We start from the raw sequence: 24,007 nt of genomic DNA, 5'->3' as shown, positions 1-24,007 counted from the left end.
TTACATTCAAACTAACATTCAAGCTGATTTCTATTTATTCTGTAAATGACGCTTGCAGATGTTTGCTCGTATCTTCTGAATCCAATTATACTTCATCCACTGGGCAGGCATTGCCAATAATTTCCACAGAGCTGGAATACATTTGAAGCATAGCATATTGTTAATGGTTTTAAGCTGTACATATGGTATTGTGCATCCCAGAATATACACTGGTATCGTTTTTCTATTGCCAATATTAGATTAATTGATCCGTTACCCCTTCATCCCTGTTTCCATCATTTATTGATTGTTATATTTATGTGCGGTTTCATTTCATACGGAGAATTGTTCAGTTTTATGCCGCAAGGGATTCCCCTCTGATCCAAATACGAATCAGAGCATTTCCTTCCCTTATTAAAGATGTTTTTTTGAACATGTCATAGTTTTCAGTGGCAGCCTGAGTGAATCAGGAATCACGAGGACTTCAGTGATGAAGAATCAAATTATCACCTTTGTCTTTTCCCAATGCCTCAAGATTTCTTGAGTATTTAGTTTAGTTTAGTGTAGAGAAACAGCGTGGAAACAGGCCCTTCGGCCCACCGGGTCCGTGCCGACCAGCGATCCCCGCACATTAACACTATCCTACACCTACAAGGGACAATTTTTACATTTACCAGCCAATTAACCTACTGTACAAACCTGTATGTCGTTGGTGTGTGGGAGGAAACTGAGATGTTCGGTTCCCTCCCACGTACAAACTCCGTACAAACAGCACCCGTAGTTGGGATCGAACCCAGGTCTCTGGCGCTGCATTCGCTGTAAGGCAGCAACTCTACCGCTGCGCTACTTGACCGTCCAATTTGGGTGTGAACCGGGACAATGAAATCCTTACTTGCCATAGTTTAACAGGCACATTAAACGCAACTTGGCATAAAGTGTCTACTAACTCTTTACTAAATTTACAACTTAGAAAATAGAAATTGTGCAGTCAGGTCCTCCTCAGTTTACAAGTATCTGACTTTTGTACGGACAAGTATTTGGGAGACCAGTGGGATGGATTCTCCAGCTGCTGCAAGGCTGCAGGCACCTTCTGTTGTGTGGGGACCTCCTTTCATGGCCGCATTTCCAACTTGCAAACTGTTCAGGTTACGAACAGTTCACTGGAACTGAACTACTGCTGTAACCACTATAAAGTAAAGCACGCCTGATCTGTGGGTGAAAATTCAGTCCATTCATAGTTACAGTATATTTACTTGCTAAAGGAGATCTGGGCAGTACGTGCCAAATGCTTTGCACTGTACCTCGGTACATGTGGCAATAAACTAAACTGAAGTGCCACAATGGAAGGTGCAATGATAGAGTTGCTGTCTTACAGCATCAGAGACCCGAGTTTGATCCTGACTATGGATACTGTCCTTACGGAGTTAGTACGTTCTCCTCATGACAGCGTAGAATTTCTCTGGGATCTCCGGTTTCCTCCCACACTCCAAAGATGTACAGGTTTGTAGGTTAATTGGCTTTTGTAAAAAAATCTAATTGTCCCTAGTGTGTGTAGGATAGTGTTAGTGTACAGGGATCGCTGGTTGGCACAGACCTGGTGAACCAAAGGGCCTGTTTCTGCATTGTATCTCTAAACTGAACGAAATAAGACTGATTGCGTGGTTACAATATCTACAGGCTCGATGGAGGTTTAGTTCCGTTTAGTTTATTGTCACATGTACCGAGGTACCGTGAAAAGCTTTTGTTGTGTGCGAAAAGACAATACATGATTACAATCGAGCTATCCACACCGAGGGGAGAGCTGCTTACAGAAGAGATTGATTATAAATAGAGGATCCAAAAGCTTTGTTTTTGCTGTTTAAAGAGGCATTCTTATCCCACTGTGATCAAAAAGCAAAGAATTGCAGATGCAGGAAATCCCTCATAAAAGCAGAAAACCCTGGAAATACTCAGCAGGGCAGGCAGCATCTGTGTAGCATGTGTTTCTCTCTTCACAGACTTTGCCCTCCCTACCTTCTGAGCATTTGTAGCTTGTTAGATTTTAACACCTTATTTTGTCTCCCCACATAGTTATAAATGTAGTTGTTTGTGATTCTTCCTCTGGCTAGACAGGGCGGCTGCTAACATGCAGTTGGCTCTGTGGAGTGGGCAGCTAAAATTGCAGCAGTACGTATTCATGACGTAGTATATATAAATAAGTGTGATATCAATGTGCAACATATTTATTGCTATGCACATGTGCACAGTTTGTTAAAATAAATCAGGAAAACCACAAATACGTCAGATGCCCTTTCCAGAGCTATGTGCAAATCGCATGTGTTATTCTGCACTCTCTTCATCTTATACCACCAGCAGGTGCATGTACGTGGCAGTGTTGGTGAGACTGGGCGATCGTTTCGCTGAACTCAGTCCGCATGATCCTTCCTGATCTCCCGGTTGCTAAACACTTTAATTCTCCTTCCCATTCCCACACAGACCTTTCTGTCCTAGGTCTCCTCCATTGTCAGAGTGAGGCTAAAGGGCCTGTCCCACTTACGTGTCCTTGGCACGCAAATTACGCGACCTCGTGCTCACGTTGAGCCGCGATGGTCCCGCGAAGGTCGGGCGCGATTACATGCGTACGCACAGCCGTCTGGAGCGCGTGACGTCATTTGAAGATGGACACAAAACTGGAGTAACTCAGCGGGATCAGCAGCATCTCTCGATAGAAGCAATTGGTGACGTTTCGTGTCGAGACTCTTCTTCAGTCTGAAAAGTAGGGTCTTGACCCGAAACGTCACCCATTGCTTCTCTCCAGAGATGCTGCCGGTCCCGCTGAGTTACTCCAGCATTTTGTGTCCATCTTCAATTTTCTTGGCCCCGCTCTGGGAGTAGAAGTGGGGGCAGATCCGGACCGCAACGGCCGTGAGCCCCAGGCCGAGTTTGACGATCGTTTGCCTGCTTCTGCTGCTGTTGGAGGTGACACGTTGCGTCACGCCAGGGTCTTGGGCCTGTCCCACTTTGGCCGTCAGTTACGCGACAGGCTGTTGACGCGCGAAGATTTCGTTCACTACAAAAATTTTGGAGCCCCGCGTGATGTCGCGCACAACTACATATCCCTCCGCGCTTCTCAGTGGGACCGGCACCGCGCGGCCATATATGATGCCCGTGCGCCTCAACGCGACCACAAGGTTGTGTAATTTGCGAGCCAAGGACACGTAAGTGGGACGGGCCTTTACAATGCAAATTGGAGGAACAGCATCTCATATTTCGCTTGGGCAGCTTACAGCCCAATGGTATGAATATTGATTTCTTTAGCTTCAAGTAACCCCGACATTCCCTCTCTCTCTATCCCACCCCCACCCAAGTCAAACTAACTTCTCATTTTCACCCAACAAACAGCTAACTATGGCCTGTTTCCTTTATCATCATTACTGTTTTGCATATCTTTTCATTCCAAATGAAGCCAGCTGAGAGTGTAAGGATAACAAGATGGACAGTGACAAACACACAAAACGCTGGAGTAAATCAGCAGGACAGGCAGCATCTCTGGAGAGAAGGAATGGGCGGTCTTTCGGGTCGAGGCCCTGGACATTGAAACATGTCATTAAGACACATCTCCTAGTGCCAATCAAGAAAAGGCTTTTCATTCAGTAAGGTGATGGAGAGATTGGATGATCAGTTGTGTAGGAGGGAACTACAGATGCTGGTTTACACCAAAGCTAGACACAAAATGCTGGAGTAACTCAACAGGTCAGGCAACATCTGAACAGTGCTAGAGTCAATTATTAAAGAGGTAATAATGGGGCATTTGGATAGCAGTAAAAGGATTAGTCCAAGTCAGCATGGATTTATGAAAGGGAAATCATGCTTGACTAATCTTCTGGATTTTTTTGAGGATGTGACAACTAAAATGGATGAAGGGGTGCCAGTGGATGTAGTGTATCTAGACTTTCAGAAAGTCTTTGATAAGGACCCGCACGGGAGACTGGTGACTAAAATTAGAGCACATGGTATTGGGGGTAGGGTGTTGACATGGATAGAAAATTGGTTGGCAGACCGGAAGCAAAGAGTAGTAGTGAGCAGGTCCTTTTCAGAATGGCAGGCAGTGGCGATTGGAGTGCCGCAAGGCTCGGTGTTGGGGCCGCAACTGTTTACCATATATATTAATGATTAGGAAGAGGGAATTAGGAGCAACACTAGCACGTTTGAAGATGACACAAAGCTGGTTGGCAATGTGAACTGTGAAGAGGATGTTAGGAGGTTGCAGGGTGACCTGGACAGGTTGAGTGAGTGGGAAGATGCATGGCAGATGCAGTAAAATATAGATAAATGTGAGGTTATCCACTTTGGCGGCAAAAACAAGGGGGCAGATTATTATCTCAATGGGGTTAGGTTAGGTAAGGGGGAGGTGCAGCGAGACCTGGGTGTCCTTGTACACCGGTCACTGAAAGTTGGCGTGCAGGTACAGCAGGCAGTGAAGAAAGCTAATGGAATGTTGGCCTTCATAACAAGAGGATTTCAGTATAGGAGTAAAGAGGTTCTTCTGTAGTTGTATAGGGCTCTGGTGAGACCACATCTGGAGCATTGTGTACAGTTTTGGTCTCATTTGAGGAAGGACATCCTTGTGATTGAGGCAGTGCAGCGTAGGTTCACAAGGTTGATCCCTGGGATGGCGGGACTGTCATATGAGGAAAGATTGGAAAGACTAGGCTTCTATTCACTGGAGTTCACTGAAGGATGAGGGGATATCTTATAGAAACATATACAATTATAAATGGACTGGACAAGCTAGATGCAGGAAAAATGTTCCCAATGTTGGGCGAGTCCAGAACCAGAGTCTTAGAATAAGGGGGAGGCCATTTAAGACTGAGGTGAGAAAAAACTTTTTCACCCAGAGAGCTGTGAATTTGTGGAATTCCCTGCCACAGAGGGCAGTGGAGGCCAAATCACTGGATGGATTTAAGAGAGAGTTAGATAGAGCTCTAGGGGCTAGTGGAGTCAAGGGATATGGGGAGAAGGCAGGCACGGGATATTGATAGGGGACGATCAGCCATGATCACAATGAATGGCGGTGCTGGCTCGAAGGGCCGAATGGCCTCCTCCTGCACCTATTTTCTATGTTTCTATGTGTCTATGAACAGGAATAGGTGATGTTTTGGATCGACACACGTTTTCAAACGGAGAGTTAGAGGGAGGGAAATTAGAGGTATGGAAAGGTACAGAAGAAATCAGAGTCGGCACCGATAACTAAAAAGCCCACAATGATCCATTGTTGGCTGTGGAGGAGGTGATAATGAGGGGATATGAACAGTAAAACTGGCAGGATGACTAGGGTGGGGGAGGGACAGTGAGAGAGAGAGGCAATGCAATGGTTACTCAAAATTAGAGAAATCAATATTCAAACTGCTGGGTTATAAACTGCCCTTGCGAAATAGAATCAGTTAATCCGCAACCTTTACACCTCATAGAAGGCTATGAATTTAGAACAGAAACCAAATGTCAAACAAGTCCTTTATGATGACATGAATGTGTTGAGATATCTGCCTCTAATTTTGGTGTCTGCCTGAAATGAGCTCTGTGGGACGTTCATGAGTGGTGCAGCAGATAAACTCATACAACCCAATGTATTAAATAGACAAGCTTTAACATTTGAATGAGCGTGCAAAATTGTCCCGTCATGGAGATGGCTTTCAAAAACACTAAAGAATTTCATCCAGTGCGAACCACCAGAGCTAATGCTACATACGGACAAATAGCACTGATAAAGATGACAACCGATTCGAAGCAATGAGACTCATGAGTGAAAGATTAAAAACTGCTGCTGCTGGAATAGAGATTGTCCATCATATATCACTGCAAGGGCAAAGGACACATAGCTTGTGTATAAGGCAGACAAAATACTCTCAATTCAGTAAGTTACTAATCGGTTATGTTAGCATCGTTTTTCCAACTATACAGGATGGCACGGAGGCACGGTGGTAGAGTTGCTAGCTCCAGAGACCTAGGTTTGATGAAGAAAGACTGGATAGACTCGGCTTGTACTCGCTAGAATTTAGAAGATTGAGGGGGATCTTATAGAAACTTACAAAATTCTTAAGGGGTTGGACAGGCTAGATGCAGGAAGATTGTTCCCGATGTTGGGGAAGTCCAGGACAAGGGGTCACAGTTTAAGGATAAGGGGGAAGTCTTTTAGGACCGAGATGAGAAAAACATTTTTCACACAGAGAGTGGTGAATCTCTGGAATTCTCTGCCACAGAAGGTAGTTGAGGCCAGTTCATTGGCTATATTTAAAAGGGAGTTAGATATGGCCCTTGTGGCTAAAGGGATCAGGAGGTATGGAGAGATGGCAGGTACAGGATACTGAGTTGGATGATCAGCCATGATCATATTGAATGGCGGTGCAGGCTCGAAGGGCCGAATGACCTACTCCTGCACCTATTTTCTATGTTTCTATGATCCTGACTACGGGTGCTGTCTGCATGGACTTCGTACATTCTCCCCGTGGCTGCGTGGGTTTTTCCCAGGTGCTCCGTTTTCTTCCCACATTGCATAGAGTGCAGGCTTGTAGATTATTTGGCTTCGGTAAAAATTGTAAATTGTCCCTAATGTGTAGGATAGTGCTAGTGTACGGGGATCGCTGGTCAGCATAGAATCGATGGACCGAAGAGCCTGTTTCCACACTGTATCTAAATTAAACATCCATCTATCTGTGAGAGATGATGGTGTTGCTTTGGTGTTGTCCTGCTTGGAGATAGCAATGTTTCATCTATGGTTGCATTTCCTGCTGTGGCTGACTAGGCCTATTCTTGGCAGGTGGACCCTCCCACAGCTTCCACGGGTGAAGGTGTCTCTGGCCATTGGAATGAACAGTGTGTTGGGCTTGCCAATATATAGAACTGAAAGCCACAAAGAAAATGTTTGTACGTTAGTGAGCAGTGTGAAGAACCTGTCCAACTTCTACCGCTGTACCATAGAAAGCATCCTGACCACCTGCTTCACGGTGTGGTACAGCAGCTGCACCACAGCTGACAGGAAGGCACTGCAACGGGTGGTGAAAACCGCCATTACATCATCGGTGCCCCGCTCCCTGCCATGGCTGCCCTTCACCGCACACGGGTCTGAGACGGGCTGGCAAAATCATTAAGGACCCCTCACACCCCAACCATGGACTATTTGCCCTCCTCCCATTAGGTACAGTAGCCTCAGGTCTCGCACCAGCAGGCTAAGGAACAGCTTCTTCCAAAACACCATGACCCTGCTGAACTCACAGGCCCGGCGCCCCCCCCTTCTCATCAGTATTATTTATAGTTTACACAATCTACTGTTAAACTCTACTCACCAGAATATAGCACGTTCATCTTTTATGAGGACTTACCTGCAGCTGTAAGTATAAATACAGCGCGGGGTTTGCTTCTACAGAGGCCAGGGGAGCCGTTGGCGAGAGGAGGACTTACCTGCAGCTGTAAGTATAAATACAGCGCGGGGTTTGCTTCTACAGAGGCCCGGGGAGCCGTTGGTGAGAGGAGGAGTTACCTGCAGCTGTAAGTATAAATACAGCGCGGGGTTTGCTTCTACAGAGGCCCGGGGAGCCGTTGGTGAGAGGAGGACTTACCTGCAGCTGTGAGGAACCCAAATCTGCAACGTTCCATCTCACTTCCAGAGAAGGATTCTGGTGGAAGCCTCTGATTGGTGGAAGCCTCTGATTGGTGGACGAGGATCAGAGGAAGCAGCTGATTGGCTTGTATTGTATTTGTATTGTAATTGTAAGGCTTTATTGTATTTGGATAAGGGGGAGAATGAAGGCCAGGGCAGTTTACTGTTCTGGATGTCAGATGTGGGAGGTCATGGAGTCTGAGTGCTCTCCAGACGTCCACATCTGCGCCAGGTGCGTCGAGATGGGGCTTCTAAGGGACCGCGTTAGGAACCTGGAGCAGCAACTCGATGACCTCTGTCTGCTCAGGGAGAGCGAGGAGGTCATAGAAAGGAGTTACAGGGAGGTGGTCACTCCAAGACCACGGGAGACAGAAAACTGGGTCACAGTTAGGAAGGGCAATGGGCAGAGGCAGGGACTGGTGAGTACCCCGGTGGCTGTACACCTTGAAAATAGGTACTCATGTTTGAGTAAGGGTGGGGGAGACAGCCTACCTGGGGGTAGCGACAGCGGCCGGGCCTCTGGCACAAAGACCGGTCCGGTTGCTCAGAAGTGTAAGGAAAAGAAGGGGAGGGCAATTGTAATAGGGGACTCTATAGTCAGGGGGTCGGATAGGCGATTCTGTGGACGCAGACAGGAGTCCCGGATGGTAGTTTGCCTCCCTGGTGCCAGGGTCATGGATGTGTCTGACCGTGTCCAAGAAATCCTGAAATGGGAGGGAGAGGAGCCTGAGGTTGTGGTGCATATAGGTACCAACGACATAGGTAAAAAAAGAGAAGAGGTCCTGAAAGAAGAATTTAGGGAGTTAGGTAGAGAGTTAAGGAGAAGGACTGGAAAGGTAACAATCTCAGGATTACTGCCTGTGCCACGCGACAGTGAGAGTAGGAATGGAGCGAGGTGGAGGATAAATGCGTGGATGAGGGACTGGTGCAGTGGGTATGGATTCAAGTTTCTGGATCATTGGGACCTCTTTTGGGGAAGGTGCGACCTGTACAGAAAGGACGGGTTGCACTTGAACTCAAGGGGGACCAATATCCTGGCGGGGAGATTTGCAAAGGCTACTGGGGAGACTTTAAACTAGTATGGTTGGGGGGAGGGACTCAAATTGGGAAAGCTAGCAGTCAGTGTGTGAAGCAGGGGGCAGAGAATGGTAGCACTCTGACCCAAAATGTAGGGGAGAGAGAAGAAAAAGAAAAAAATCAGAGAATAAGAGAGGGTGGGTTTCTTAAATGTGTATATTTTAATGCTAGGAGCATTGTAAGAAAAGTGGATGAACTTAGAGCCTCGATTGACACCTGGAAGTATGATGTTGTGGCGATCAGTGAAACATGGTTGCAGGAGGGCTGTGATTGGAAACTAAATATTCCAGGATTTCGTTGCTTCAGGTGTGATAGAATTGGAGGGGCAAGAGGTGGAGGTGTTGCATTGCTTATCAGGGAAGATATTACAGCAGTGCTTTGGCAGGATAGATTAGAGGGCTCGTCTAGGGAGGCTATTTGGGTGGAACTGAGAAATGGGAAAGGGGTAGCAACACTTATAGGGGTGTATTATAGACCGCCAAATGGGGAGCGAGAATTGGAAGAGCAAATATGTAAGGAGATTGCAGATATTAGTAGTAAGCACAAGGTAGTGATTGTGGGAGATTTCAATTTTCCACACATAGACTGGGAAACACATTCTGTAAATGGGCTGGATGGGTTGGAGTTTGTAAAATGTGTGCAGGATAGTTTTTTGCAACAATACATAGAAGTGCCTACTAGAGAAGGGGCGGTACTGGACCTCCTGTTAGGAAATGAGATGGGTCAGGTGGCAGAGGTATGCGTTGGGGAACAGTTCGGGTCCAGTGATCACAATACCATTAGTTTCAATATAATTATGGAGAGGGACAAAACTGGACCTAGGGTTGAGATTTTTGATTGGAGAAAGGCTAACTTTGAGGAGATGCGAAAGGATTTAAAAGGAGTAAATTGGGACAGTTTGTTTTATGGGAAAGATGTGGAAGAGAAATGGAGTACATTTAAAGGTGAAATTTTAAGAGTACAGAATCTTTATGTCCCTGTTCGGTTGAAAGGAAATCGTAAAAATTGTAAAGAGCCATGGTTTTCAAGGGAAATTGGACACTTGGTTCGGAAAAAGAGGGATATCTACAATAGTTATAGGCAGCATGGAGTAAATGAGGTGCTTGAGGAGTATAAAGAATGTAAAAAGAATCTTAAGAAAGAAATTAGAAAAGCTAAAAGAAGATATGAGGTTGCTTTGGCAAGTAAGGTAAAAGTAAATCCGAAGGGTTTCTACCGCTATATTAATAGCAAAAGGATAACGAGGGATAAAATTGGTCCATTAGAGAGTCAGAGTGGCCAACTATCTGCAGAGCCAAAAGAGATGGGGGAGATATTGAACAGTTTCTTTTCTTCGGTATTCACCAAGGAGAAGGATATTGAATTATGTGAGGTAAGGGAAACAAGTAGAGTAGCTATGGAAACTATGAGGATCAAAGAAGAGGAAGTACTGACACTTTTGAGAAATATAAAAGTGGATAAGTCTCCAGGTCCGGACAGGATATTCCCTAGGACATTGAGGGAAGTTAGTGTAGAAATAGCAGGGGCTATGGCAGAAATATTTCAAATGTCATTAGAAACGGGAATAGTGCCGGAGGATTGGCGTACTGCGCATGTTGTTCCATTGTTTAAAAAGGGGTCTAAGAGTAAACCTAGCAATTATAGACCTATTAGTTTGACGTCAGTGGTGGGCAAATTAATGGAAAGAATACTTAGAGATAATATATATAAGCATCTGGATAAACAGGGTCTGATTAGGAACAGTCAACATGGATTTGTGCCTGGAAGGTCATGTTTAACTAATCTTCTTGAATTTTTTGAAGATGTTACTCGGGAAATTGATGAGGGTAAAGCAGTGGATGTTGTGTATATGGACTTCAGTAAGGCCTTTGACAAGGTTCCTCATGGAAGGTTGGTTAAGAAGGTTCAATGGTTGGGTATTAATGGTGGAGTAGCAAGATGGATTCAACAGTGGCTGAATGGGAGATGCCAGAGAGTAATGGTGGATGGTTGTTTGTCAGGTTGGAGGCCAGTGACGAGTGGGGTGCCACAGGGATCTGTGTTGGGTCCACTGTTGTTTGTCATGTACATCAATGATCTGGACGATGGTGTGGTAAATTGGATTAGTAAGTATGCAGATGATACTAAGATAGGTGGGGTTGCGGGTAATGAAGAAGAGTTTCAAAGTCTACAGAGAGATTTATGCCAGTTGGAAGAGTGGGCTGAAAGATGGCAGATGGAGTTTAATGCTGATAAGTGTGAGGTGCTACATCTTGGCAGGACAAATCAAAATAGGACGTACATGGTAAATGGTAGGGAATTGAAGAATGTAGGTGAACAGAGGGATCTGGGAATAACTGTGCACAGTTCCATGAAAGTGGAATCTCATGTAGATAGGGTGGTAAAGAAAGCTTTTGGTGTGCTGGCCTTTATAAATCAGAGCATTGAGTATAGAAGTTGGGATGTAATGTTAAAATTGTACAAGGCATTGGTGAGGCCAATTCTGGAGTATGGTGTACAATTTTGGTCGCCTAATTATAGGAAGGATGTCAACAAAATAGAGAGAGTACAGAGGAGATTTACTAGAATGTTGCCTGGGTTTCAGCAACTAAGTTACAGAGAAAGGTTGAACAAGTTAGGGCTTTATTCTTTGGAGCGCAGAAGGTTAAGGGGGGACTTGATAGAGGTTTTTAAAATGATGAGAGGGATAGACAGAGTTGACGTGGAAAAGCTTTTCCCACTGAGAGTAGGGAAGATTCAAACAAGGGGACATGACTTGAGAATTAAGGGACTGAAGTTTAGGGGTAACATGAGGGGGAACTTCTTTACTCAGAGAGTGGTAGCTGTGTGGAATGAGCTTCCAGTGAAGGTGGTGGAGGCAGGTTCGTTTTTATCATTTAAAAATAAATTGGATAGTTATATGGATGGGAAAGGAATGGAGGGTTATGGTCTGAGCGCAGGTATATGGGACTAGGGGAGATTATGTGTTCGGCACGGACTAGAGGGGTCGAGATGGCCTGTTTCCGTGCTGTAATTGTTATATGGTTATATGTTATATGGTTATCTGTATATATTTATTTGCCTATGTACATAGATCAATATATCCTCATTTGTATATATTGTTTTAATCAGCATTTTACTACTCTGCACTCTGATCAGATGCTAAACTGCATTTTGTTGTACCTGTACTTGTATTTGTGCAATGACAATAAGGTTGAATCTAATCTAATCTGAAGCAGAGAAGATAGTCAAGCCTTGCAGAGACCATAAGGTAATTCTCAACAGACCTGTGGACAATGAAAGTAACCCACAACACACGTGATACTTGTACTGAACTGTATACAACAATGAATTTTACTGTACCCCGGTACATATGACAAATAAAGTACCATATTATACCACACCATACCAATATTGCAATATCAATATGCTGAAATACCTTGACCAAAGTTTTTACCAGACCAGACCTGTCACATGCATACTATCAATTAAATATGGATAACGAAAGTTGCATTATCTAATGATTAATACACATAAACATATATCAAGTAGAAACAAGGAACTGTAGTTGCTGATTTTAAAAATAAAAGACACAAAGTACTGGAGTAATTCACCAGACAGACAGTCTCTGGAGAACATGGTTAGGTGACATTTTGGCTCAGGACCCTTCTTCACACTCAACCTATACCAAGCTGACTAACGGGGTGACATTATAATCTAAGCTATTTCAGGATACCATAAGCAAGATTTTAAAGGGAGTCCAAACCTTTACGATGATGATTGATAATATTTTTCATTGCACCTGTGGTTGAAAGAAAATGTCTCAATACTTGGGGTATTTAAGAGGCTTCATGATTGCGATGATATTCACTGTGCCAATGTGCAGAGAGAGGCTGTTTATTTGGGCCTGAGGCTGGATATAAAGGTTTACATCTGGTCACGAACAATATCAACACCACACATTTTACACGGGTTGTTTATTTATTTTGACGTACGGAGAAAACAACAGGTCGCATTGGGGCTGCAGATGAAAGAAAGACAGCTTCTGGGAAAGTATTTGGAGCTTTGCAGAGTCCTCTTCTTGTAAGCACTACACTGTTGTGCAAAGTACTGAGCCTGGTCAGAAGATTGTGTAGTGTATGGCTTCTCAGTGAAGAAATAGGGATTAGTACCTGCCAAATGTAGAACTGCTTACACTGGAGAAAGGTCAATGGTAATTTTTAGAAGATCTTACAGTTCGTAACAAAATGCACCAATCCTGCAGATTCTATGAGAGGGCATAGCTACAGAACAAGAGAAGAAACAGTGAAAAGATCATAGGTAGACAAAAATGCTGGAGATACTCAGCGGGTGACACAGCATCTATGGAGTGAAGGAAATAGGCAACATTTTGTGTCAAAACCCTTCTTCAGACATATTCCTGAAGAAAGGTTTTGACCCAAAACATCACCTATTTCCTTCGCTCCATAGATGTTGTCTCACCCGCTGAGTTTCTTCAGCATTTTTGTCTACCTTCGATTTTCCAGCATCTTCAGTTCCTTCTTAAACAGTGAAAAGATCATTTTCATTTGAGTGCCTTATTTAGAAAGAGTGGTGAATGCGTGGAATAGTCTTGCTTGCTAGAAAATTCAATGGTGACTTTGACTTGTACCTTGACGGAAACCTAACAGAGGGATTTGAGATGTGTGACAGGACATGATATCTCTGACAAAATACCCTGACTGCACCATCACAAAGGTCTTTTCTCTACAATCCAAAGTTCATATTCTAAAGCAAAGAGAAATAGACGAGAGTGTAGCCGAGACCATATTTAGAGCACAGCACACAGTTTTCATCTTCTTGTTCAAGGATGAATATACTTGCAATGGAGGCAGTTCAGAGAAGGGTTCCTAGAATTATTTCTAAGGTGGTTCAATTATGAGGAAAGATGAATCAGAATGGACAGATATTGAATTTCTGAAAAATGAAAAGCATTCTTATTAAAATATATAACAAGCTGAGGTTGGGGTTAAAGGGGGTGAGAAGGGGAAGTGCTGAGCAGGTGTTTCCCCTTCTTTGGAGCACCTAGAACTAGCAGTTATAAGATAGGAATAAGAAATGCCCCACTTAAAACAGAGATGAAGTGGAATAGTATGTCAGAGGGTTCTGAATCTGGAATTGACCAGTCGAGGGAGCTGCAGGAGCAAAATCATTGATTAGATTGATTTCCGAAGTAAACTGATATTTGATCAATAAAGGAGTCAAAGAGAACATGCAAGAGCTGAGCCATGATTTGAACAACCACAATCATATTAAGTGATAGAGCTGATGTAGGGCACCATTTTGTCGAACCTATTTCAATTACTAGTGTTATAAAGGTCATAGAATCTCAATATTGGGAAACGTCTTACCTATGCTCTATTAAGAACAGCTGGAACATATTTCAGGAGCATTATATATATCCTGAAATGGTACCTTGGGATAATGGCCAAGGAGTACTGCCAGATCATGTCATGTTTTGTGCTCTTAAAAAACCTACAGCTTTGCCAAGTTACCACAGCTGGAGGGCAAGAACATAGATTGCAATGTGAACCTATTTTATATGAAATAGTCAAATCTTAGAAACATAGAAACATAGTAAAATAGGTGCAGGAGTAGGCCATTCGGCCCTTCGAGCCAGCACCACCATTCATGGCTGATCTAAAATAGTACTGCGCTCCTGCTTTTTCCCCATACCCCTAGATTCCTTTAGCCCTAAGAGCTAAATCTAACTATCTCTTGAAGTTGGGAAAAGGGGAAGTACAACGAGATCTGGAGGGCCTTGTTCATCAGTCTATGAAAGTAAGCATGCAGGTACAGCAGGCAGTGAAGAAAGCGAATGGCATGTTGGCCTTTATAACAAGAGGAGTCGAGTGTAGGAGCAAAGAGGTCCTTCTGCAGTTATACAGAGCCCTAGTGAGACCACACCTGGAGTATTGTGTGCAGTTTTGGTCCCCTAATTTGAGGAAGGACATTCTTGCTATTGAGGGAGTGCAGCTTGGTTTACAAGGTTAATTCCCGGGGTGGCGGGACTGTCATATTATAGAAAAATATTTTTCTCATCTCGGTCCTAAAAGATTTCCCCCTTATCCTTAAACTGTGACCCCTTGTTCTGGACTTCCCCAACATCAGGACATGACAATAAACTCACTTGAACTTGAACTTGAACTTGCTATTGAGGGAGTGCAGCTTGGTTTACAAGATTAATTCCCGGGGTGGCGGGACTGTCATAGTAAAGAAACTTACAAAATTCTTAAAGGGTTGGACAGGCTAGATGCAGGAAGATTGTTCCTGATGTTGGGGAAGTCCAGAACAAGGGGTCACAGTTTAAGGATAAGGGGGAAATCTTTTAGGACCGAGATGAGAAAAATATTTTTCACACAGAGAGTGGTGAATCTCTGGAATTCTCTGCCATAGAAGGTAGTTGAGGCTAGTTAATTGGATATATTTAAGAGGGAGTTAGATGTGGCCCTTGTGGCTAACGGGATCAGGGGGTATGGAGAGAAGGCAGGTACAGGACACTGAGTTGGATGATCAGCCATGATCATATTGAATGGCGGTGCAGGCTCGAAGGGCTGAATGGCCTACTCCTGCACCTATTTTCTATGTTTCTATGTTTCTATATGCTGAGAGAATGGAGCGGCTGGGCTTGTACACTCTGGAGTTTAGAAGGATGAGAGGGTATCTCATTGAAACATACAAGATTGTTAAGGGTTTGGACACACTAGAGGCAGGAAACATGTTCCCGATGTTGGGGGAGTCCAGAACCAGGGGCCACAGTTTAAGAATAAGGAGTAAGCCATTTAGAACAGAGGCGAGGAAACACTTTTTCTCACAGAGAGTGGAGAGTCTGTGGAATTCTCTGCCTCAGAGGGCGGTGGAGGAAGGTTCTCTGGATGCTTTCAAGAGAGAGCTAGATAGGGCTCTTAAAAATAGCGGAGTCAGGGGATATGGGGAGAAGGCAGGAACGGGTTACTGATTGGGGATGATCAGCCATGATCACATTAAATGGTGGTGCTGGCCTCCACTGCCTTCTGTGGCAGAGAATTCCACAGATTCACAATTCTCTGGGTGAAGAAGTGTATCATTGGGACGACAGATGGCACAATGGGCTAAGTGTTCGGCTGGCAACCGGAAGGTAGCCGGTTCGAATCCCGCTTGGAGTGCATACTGTCGTTGTGTCCTTGGGCAAGATACTTCACCCACCTTTGCCTGTGTGTGAATGTGTGTGAATGTGTGTGAGTGACTGGTGGTGGTCGGAGGGGCCGTAGGCGCAGATTGGCAGCCACGGCAGCTGTGGCTACAGAAGTAGCTTACCACCACCGAGTGTGACTGAGGAGTGAATGAATAATGCGATGTAAAGCGCCTTGAGTATTAGAAAGGCGCTATATAAATCCCATCCATTATTATTATTATTATTATCCCCATCTCAGTTCTAAATGTCCTACCGTTTTCTTAAACTGTGACGCCTGGTTCTGGACTCCCCCAACATCAGGCACATTTTTTCCTGCATCTAGCCTGTCCAATCCTATAAGAATTTAAAATGTTTCTTTGAGATCATCTCTCATCCTACTAAATTCAAGTGAATACAAGCCCAGTCGACCCATTCTTTCATCATATGTCAGCCCTGCCATTCCAGGAATTAACCTGGTGAACCTACGCTGCACTCCCTCAATAGCAATAATGTCCTTCCTCAAATTAGGAGACCAAAATTGCACATAATACTCCAGTCTCACCAGGGCCCTGTACAACTGAGCCTGAAATCTGCAACATCCAGGTTCAGGAACAGCTACTTCCCCACAGCCATCAGGGTCACAGTTTAAGGATAAGGGGGAATTTTTTTAGGACCGAGATGAGGAAAACATTTTTTACACAGAGAGTGGTGAATCTCTGGAATTCTCTGCCACAGAAGGTAGTTGAGGCCAGTTCATTGGCTATATTTAAGAGAGAGTTAGATGTGGTCCTTGTGGCTAAAGGGATCAGGGGGTATGGAGAGAAGGCAGGTACAGGATACTAAGTTGGATGATCAGCCATGATCATATTGAATGGCGGTGCAGGCTCGAAGGGCCGAATGGTCTACTCCTGCACCTATTTTCTATGTTTCTATTAAACTCAACTCAAACAAAACTCTGACCATTAATAGCCCATTGCACTTTATCTGTTTACTTATGTGTGTGAATATATATTCATTGGTATATGGTGACACTGATCTGTTCTGTTCTGTTCTGTATTTATTTATGCCCACAATATTCTGTTGTGCTGAAGCAAAGCAAGAATTTCATTGTCCTATCTGGGACACAGGACAATAAACTCTCTTGAATCTTGTAGTAGGACCTCCTTGCTCCTAAACTCAAATCCTCTCGCAATGAAGGCCATTCTCACTGCCTGGTATACCTGCATGTTTACTTTCAGTGACTGATGTACAAGCACACCCAGGTCTCTCTGCACCTCCCCTTTTCCTAATCTGACACCATTCAGATAATAATCTGCCTTCCTGTTCTTGCCACTAAAGTGGATAACCTCACATTTATCCACATTATACTGCATCTGCCATGCATCTGCCCACTCATCCAACCTATCAAAGTCACCCTGCAGCCTCATAGCATCCTCATCGCATGTCAATACCCTACCCACAATACCATGTTCTCTAATTTTGTACACTAATCTCTTGCGTGGGTTTGTAATGGCAATTTCAAACTTTTTCAAGCTTCAGCTTTTCATTGATTCTTTATTGTACAGACAAAGAGGATCTGGTACGTTCACTTCTTTGTCTGTACAGCTACTGCTATAAAGAATCAATTAAACGAGAAAGAACGGAAGATTCGTTTTTGTTATCGTCTGCATAAGTTCTACTCCTCCCTGCCTGTGTAAATGAAAAGCTGAAGCTTTGAAAAGTTTGAAATTGCCATTATATTAAAGTAAAAACTGTTCCCTATGAGTGGAACTGAAGCTTGGAAATTTGGAACAAAGCATCTGCCTGATGCCGTCAATTGGACAAGGTTGCCATCTGCGCTAAGCTGAATAACCAGGTTTGACTACTTTGAAAGCCAACGCGCAGGGAATTTGTGAGTAACTACCACTGAACGTACAGCATTAAGCTTTATTGGAAGGGTTACTATAAGAAGCTATAAGGAGCAGCCAAAGGAGCTGTATTGGAAAAGCTGCATAAAGCTGTATTGAAAACGACTGTTACTATGGAGACATGAGAAGTGACCTTGAGAATCTCTACGCTATCTGGTGTTTTGAATTATTGCTTATTTTGAATTCCAGTCTGGAAGTGTAAATTGCTCATATCTAAGCTTCCCCCCAGTCTAGTTTCAGTAAAAAACACTGAATCAAGCACGAACAACTAATCTTTATTTTAACTAAAGCGCAATTATAGTTCAACTACTGTACCTATCCCACCGTGGGTTCGATCCTCATATCTGCCTGATCAAGCCCTCTAGGCCACGCTCAAACAGAGACACTCCAGAAAGTCACGCAGTCCCATGCACTCTCCCAGAAGATTGGCACTGGACCTCGTGGTAGCGGACTTTTATATGTTCCCGGGACATCGAGGGGCCAAACCATTATATTGTCTCTTACATTAGGCCGAATCATTACCTCTTACATTGTTCAATTACAGACATCGATTAATCCCATACATAACAGACATTTCCCCTAACCCAATAATACAGCAGCTCAACACATTGTATTCAAACCAGGCTTCTCAATGAAGCCAATTTAGAAACATTTACCCTGATCTGCAAGAAACCCAGACAAGGCTCAATACCTTATCCAATCAACACTCGGCAAAGTGGAACTCTGCAACATTATTTACAATTATTTACAAGGTGTGTGTCTGGTTTGCAGCCATCCAATCCATTCTATGCATTTTGCACCTAATTGACAGGGTCTTCAGATTTTCTTATTCTTTTCTTGCAACTTGTATCTAGGCTCTAGACACACTGGCACCACTCCGCAGCTTGTCTCAGCTCTGCAGAAAGCAATTCCAAATTGACCAAATCTCCCAGCAACCTTGAAGCTTTTACCCCATTTTAAAGTCCTAGCCTCTCCAATCTGGCCAGGATTAACAGAAGCATACAGCATTACATCAACACGTTTTAAAGGGATAGTGAGCCAGTACGTCTATTCTCATCCTCAAGAGGGCGTAGTGGAACAGGATTCTGGAAAAGAAAGAAGAACCATTAAACTCACTGACATAGGCCAGGTATTGTTCATGGAAAGATGTCAGAAGTCAAGAAATACGATATGTGAACAAGCTGACAAGTTAACTGAAAAGTTGAAGGCGCTGAATCAGATGAAACTGTGAATGAAGTACAATCTAACCTGGTTCAATTAACTGAGCTCTGCAATGAAGTCAGAAAAAAGCACGAGTCATTGCTGGAAATACCAAAGCCTGAAAAGGGGCTTGAAAGGCAAGATCAGTGGTTTCAAAAAAGAATGGAATCTTTTCGTGGTTTTATACAAGATGTAGATTGGTTATCTGAAATTGGACAACAAACTATGTACTCAAAAGTTGGAAGTGTTATACGACAAAGTGTTGTATCCACAGAGAAAATGGAAGGCAATGTTTCAAATGTCTCAAAAAGAAGATCAAGCCACAAATCTAATTCTTCATCATGTGCATTTTCAAGGGTCTCTTCTCGTATTGAAGATCAGCTAGGTATGGCTGTTCTCTTGGAACGGGCTGCCACCATGGACATGAGCTTGAGGCACAAGAAGAACAGTTGAATAGACAAAAGGAGCAATTGACAAGAGAGACTGAGGCACAAAAGGGGCAATTTAAAAGAGAGAAGGAACAGCTGGAATGAAAGATGGAGATGGCAGTAGCCAGTGCAAGGATCAATATACGAGGCCAAGAGATCAAGAAGTAGTGGTTGCACATTAGGGCGGTGTCTACTGATCAAGAAGAACTTTTTGCAGCCTTTTCCGCTCCTGGACGCGCATGTTGCCGTACCAACCCATGATGCAACTGCTCAGCATGCTCTCTACTGTGCACCTGTAGAAGTTCGAGAGAGTCCTCCTTGACATACCGACTCCTCATAATCTTCTCATGGAGGAGAGGCGCTGATGAGCTTTCTTTATGATTGCATCAGTGTTCTGAGACCAGGAGAGATCTTCGAAAATATGCATGCCCAGGAATTTGAAGTTCTTGACCCTTTCCACCATTGACCCGTTGATATAAACGGGACTGTGAGTCCCCATACAGAACAGAATGAGAAATCAACTGTGAATGATGCTGTTTCCTCATCTAAGATGTGTGCGCATATTGGAGCTGGTGATGAAGCCTTCATCTTCTCCATCTTACCAGTACAGGTAGCAGCAAAGGGAACACGGTGTTGCAAACATACGTATTTTTGGATCATGGAAGTTCAACAACCTTTTGTACAGAAAGCTTGATGAGAAGACTGTACATTACAGGACAAAATACTAAGATTCTCTTGCATACCATGAATGAAGAGAAGCCTGTGATCAGTCATCATATCTCAGGTTTGGAAATATCTAGTCTGGACAAGGACAATTTTATACAACTATCTGATGCGTTCACACATAAGACTATGCCCGTTTCTCATCTAAACATTCCCAGCCAGGAAGAGCTGAAGCAATGGCCTTACTTGATGGATATCAAGATTCCCAAAATAGACTCTGGCATCGACCTATTCATCAGAACAAATGCTCCAAAAGTATTGGAACCTTGGGAGCTGGTCAACAGCCAAGGCGATGGACCATTCGCCGCGAGGACCCTACTCGGATGGTCACCTACAGTTTCCTGAGAAGAGACAATGAAAGCATGGATGAAAATGGCTGCCCTGCTGCTGCTGTCAATCGAATATATACTGTAAACTTAGAGGAGCTATTGGTCAAGCAATACAATCACGACTTGAGTGAAAGAACCAGCAAGGAAGCAGAAGAAATATCCAGAAAAGGGGTTAAGTTCTTGGATATTATGAACCACTCAGTAAAGATGATAGATGGACACTATTGTCTAAACTTACCTTTCAAACAAGAAAGCGTCAGTTTGCTGAATAACTGTTGCATTGCAGACCAGCACATGCAGAGCCTGAGATGCACGTTTGGCAAGAATAAGAAATCTCATGATGAATATACAACTTTCCTCACTGAAATGATTGATAGTGGTTATGCTGAAATGGTACCAGCGGACCAGCTGAATTGAAGTGATGGAGAACTCTGGTACATCCCTCACCATGGGGTGTATCACTCAAGGAAAGGAACTGCGGGGAGGCCTTTGACTGTGGGGTAGTCTTCAAAGGAACACCACTTAACAGCAACTGCTGCAAGGTCCAGACCTTACCAACTCACTCATTGGAGTTCTCATCAGATCCAGGCAAGAATCAGTTGCTTATCGATGGCTGATATCAGCCATCGATGTTTCATCAGGTCAAGGTATTAGAAAAGCATATTGACTATTTGTGGTTCCTGTGGTGGCCTGAGGGTGATTCCCAGCAAGATCTTGTTGAATACCAGATGAAGGTACATCTTTTTGGAGCAGTGTCATCACCAAGTTGTGCAAACTTTCCATTAAGGAAGACTGCTGAGGACAACAAAGCTCTTTTCCCAGCAGCAACAGATACAGTAAAAAATAACTTCTATGTAGATGATTGTTTAAAGTCCATGCCTTTGGAACAGGAAGCAACACCTGACTTCCCTCTGCCAAAAGAGAGGATTCAAGTGGATCAGCAACAGCCCTGCTGTATTGGCATCCATTCCTCAAGAAAACAGAGCCACGGAGACCAGGGAGTTGGACTTGGACAAAGACAATCTGCCTGTGGAAAGGGCACTGGGATTGCACTGGTGCGTTGAAGCAGATGTGTTCAAGTTCAGATTAGCGGTACAGGAACGAACATACACAAGACGGGGCATCTTGTCCGTAGTTGGCTCGATATGATCCTTTAGGATTTCTTGAACCATTTACTCTGCCAGCCAAGCTGATAATGCAGGAGCTCTCTAAGGACAGACTGGGATGGGATGAGAGTATAACGCAAACCTTCTCTCAGCGATTGACAGGAAGGTTTGCGGATCTCAACAAGATGTCGGAATTTAAAGTGGACTGGTGCATGAAGCCCGCTAACTTTGGTCAATTCAGCGGCACCACGAGCGGCTACAATACTGTTTCATATCTAAGACTGGAAAATGATAACAAAGTGCTTGTTGCATTCATATTGGGAAAAGCCAGAGTGGACCATTGAAGCAAATGATGATTCCCAAAATGGAACTTACAGCTGCAGTCCCAGCTGTCAGAGTGGACATAATGCTACAAAAGGAATTACAGCTTCTACTGGAGAAATCCATCTTCTGGACCGATAGCACAACAGTGCTTAAGTACGTCAACAACAAAACCAAACACTTCAACTACAACATTTGTAGCAAACAGGATCTCCTTTGTAAGGGATGCTACTGATGCATCACCATGGAGATATGTTGGCACAAAGGAAAATCCTGCAGATGAAGCTTCTAGAGGACTAACAGCAGATTGCTTCTTAAGCAGTAAGAGATGGATCTACACAGTTTCTCTGTAAGCCACGCAGAGAGTGGCCAAACCTTAACCTGGAATCTGCAATCTCTGTTAATGATCTGGAAATCAAGCAAGACATCACAGTGAACGTCATTGTCAAAGATCCATTGGACTCAACAAACTATTTAATTACCTATTTCTCATCCTGGAGTAAGCTGAAGACTGGTTTCTCAAACTAAGGACAATGATGGAAAAAAAAAAGGAGATTGCTATAGGTATCTTTGAAAAAAGTCCTGGCAAACTAAAGGAAAAGGTTGATAAAGAGACGCGTCTTTAAAGCATCACTCCGCGGGCAGTGTTTATGTCCTGAAGACCTTCTCAAAGCAGAAAACACAGTTATCTCTTTCTGTCAAAAACAAAGATTCAAAGAAGAACTATCAGTATTAGAAGTTGCTAAAAAAGGTGTTAAAAGAAGCAATCATTTGTACAAGCTAGATCCGGTATTGGATAAAGGACTTCTAATGGGCCTGTCCCACAGGTGATTTTTCAGTGGACTGCCGGTGACTGTCAAGTTGTCGGCAGTCACCTGAAAAAATGGCAACTAGAACGGTGACTGTTAGAGTGGAACACACACACACACACACACACACACACACACACACACACACACACACACACACACACACACACACACACACACACACACACACACACACACACACACACACACACACACACACACACACACACACACACACACACACACTTAACATATCCTTGGTTCTGAAAACTACTGCTCACCTTTTTTTCCCAATGAGCCAATGAAATTCACCGGTCAGCATCGGCTACAACCTACGACAACCTCCGAGAACCTTTGACCTCCTGGCAACCCACTAGGGCCTCCTAGCGCCCCACCTACAGCTCGAGAATTCTTGCTACTCTCCATGGCAGCCTCATTCTGGTCACCGCTAATTCTTCAACATGTTGAAAAATTCACGGCGACTATAATGAGGCCGCGACTAGTTCCCAGAATGCGGGAACTCCTCACGGCCATGAAGGCGACTCCCCGGCAACCACCCGCGAACATGTGGCGAACATGTGGCGACTGCATTGTCTCCTGCAGTCGCCTAAAAAGTCGCATAATGGTCAAAGACCACTGCTGATAGTTTTTGTGTCTCTTTGACTGGAGAATTTATTGTTAGTTGCTGACTTACATGTCCTTTGCACAACCTGTAACCTTCCGCAAGTAATGAATTTCTGTTAAACTGTGTTCAAGTCAGCAAATTTGCCTACAGCAAGGTCCTCAAAAGCAACAATTTATATAAATTAAGGAGAATGTGAAGGGAACAAAGGAAATGGAAATGAGTTTTTTTTAAATTAAGGAGATGATAAAAATGCAGAATGAAATAGTCAAGTACAGTATATGTCAACAGATGGGATTAAGATTGTTAGAAATGAACTAAAGCAATGGAATAGATAAGATGGCTGGTGCTGCAGTCTCCTGTATACAAATGATGCCATTTTGAGTTGGATACTAAGTTGGATGATCAGCCATGATCATATTGAATGGCGGTGCAGGTTCGAAGGGCCGAATGGCCTACTCCTGCACCTAATTTATATGTTTCTATGTTGCAAACCTGTCACTGCTTTCCCAATGTGCTGCTATAACATCTTTAACAATCGACTCAAGCATCTTCTCCACTACCAATCTATGGTTAACTGGTCTATAATTCCCCGTTTTCTCAATCCCTCCTTTCTTAAAAAGTGGGATTACATTGGCTTCTCTCCAGTCCACAGGAACTGATCCATAGTCGAGAGAACATTGGAAAATGATCACCAAT

The 24,007-nt window shown here is 43.8% G+C and overlaps 1 long non-coding RNA gene across 1 annotated transcript; it reads left to right on the top strand.

The window, feature by feature from the left end:
- The first annotated feature begins 3,869 nt into the window (after positions 1–3,869).
- Positions 3,870–22,371, top strand: LOC116970632. Its single transcript, XR_004411218.1, has 3 exons — positions 3,870–3,883; positions 18,895–18,899; positions 22,220–22,371. It is a non-coding gene; the product is annotated as an uncharacterized LOC116970632 (long non-coding RNA).
- The last annotated feature ends 1,636 nt before the right edge of the window (positions 22,372–24,007 follow it).

Source organism: Amblyraja radiata, chromosome 3, assembly GCF_010909765.2.
Source record: "Amblyraja radiata isolate CabotCenter1 chromosome 3, sAmbRad1.1.pri, whole genome shotgun sequence".
Taxonomy (NCBI): domain Eukaryota; kingdom Metazoa; phylum Chordata; class Chondrichthyes; order Rajiformes; family Rajidae; genus Amblyraja; species Amblyraja radiata.
This window is presented reverse-complemented; position numbering and strand designations above follow the sequence as displayed.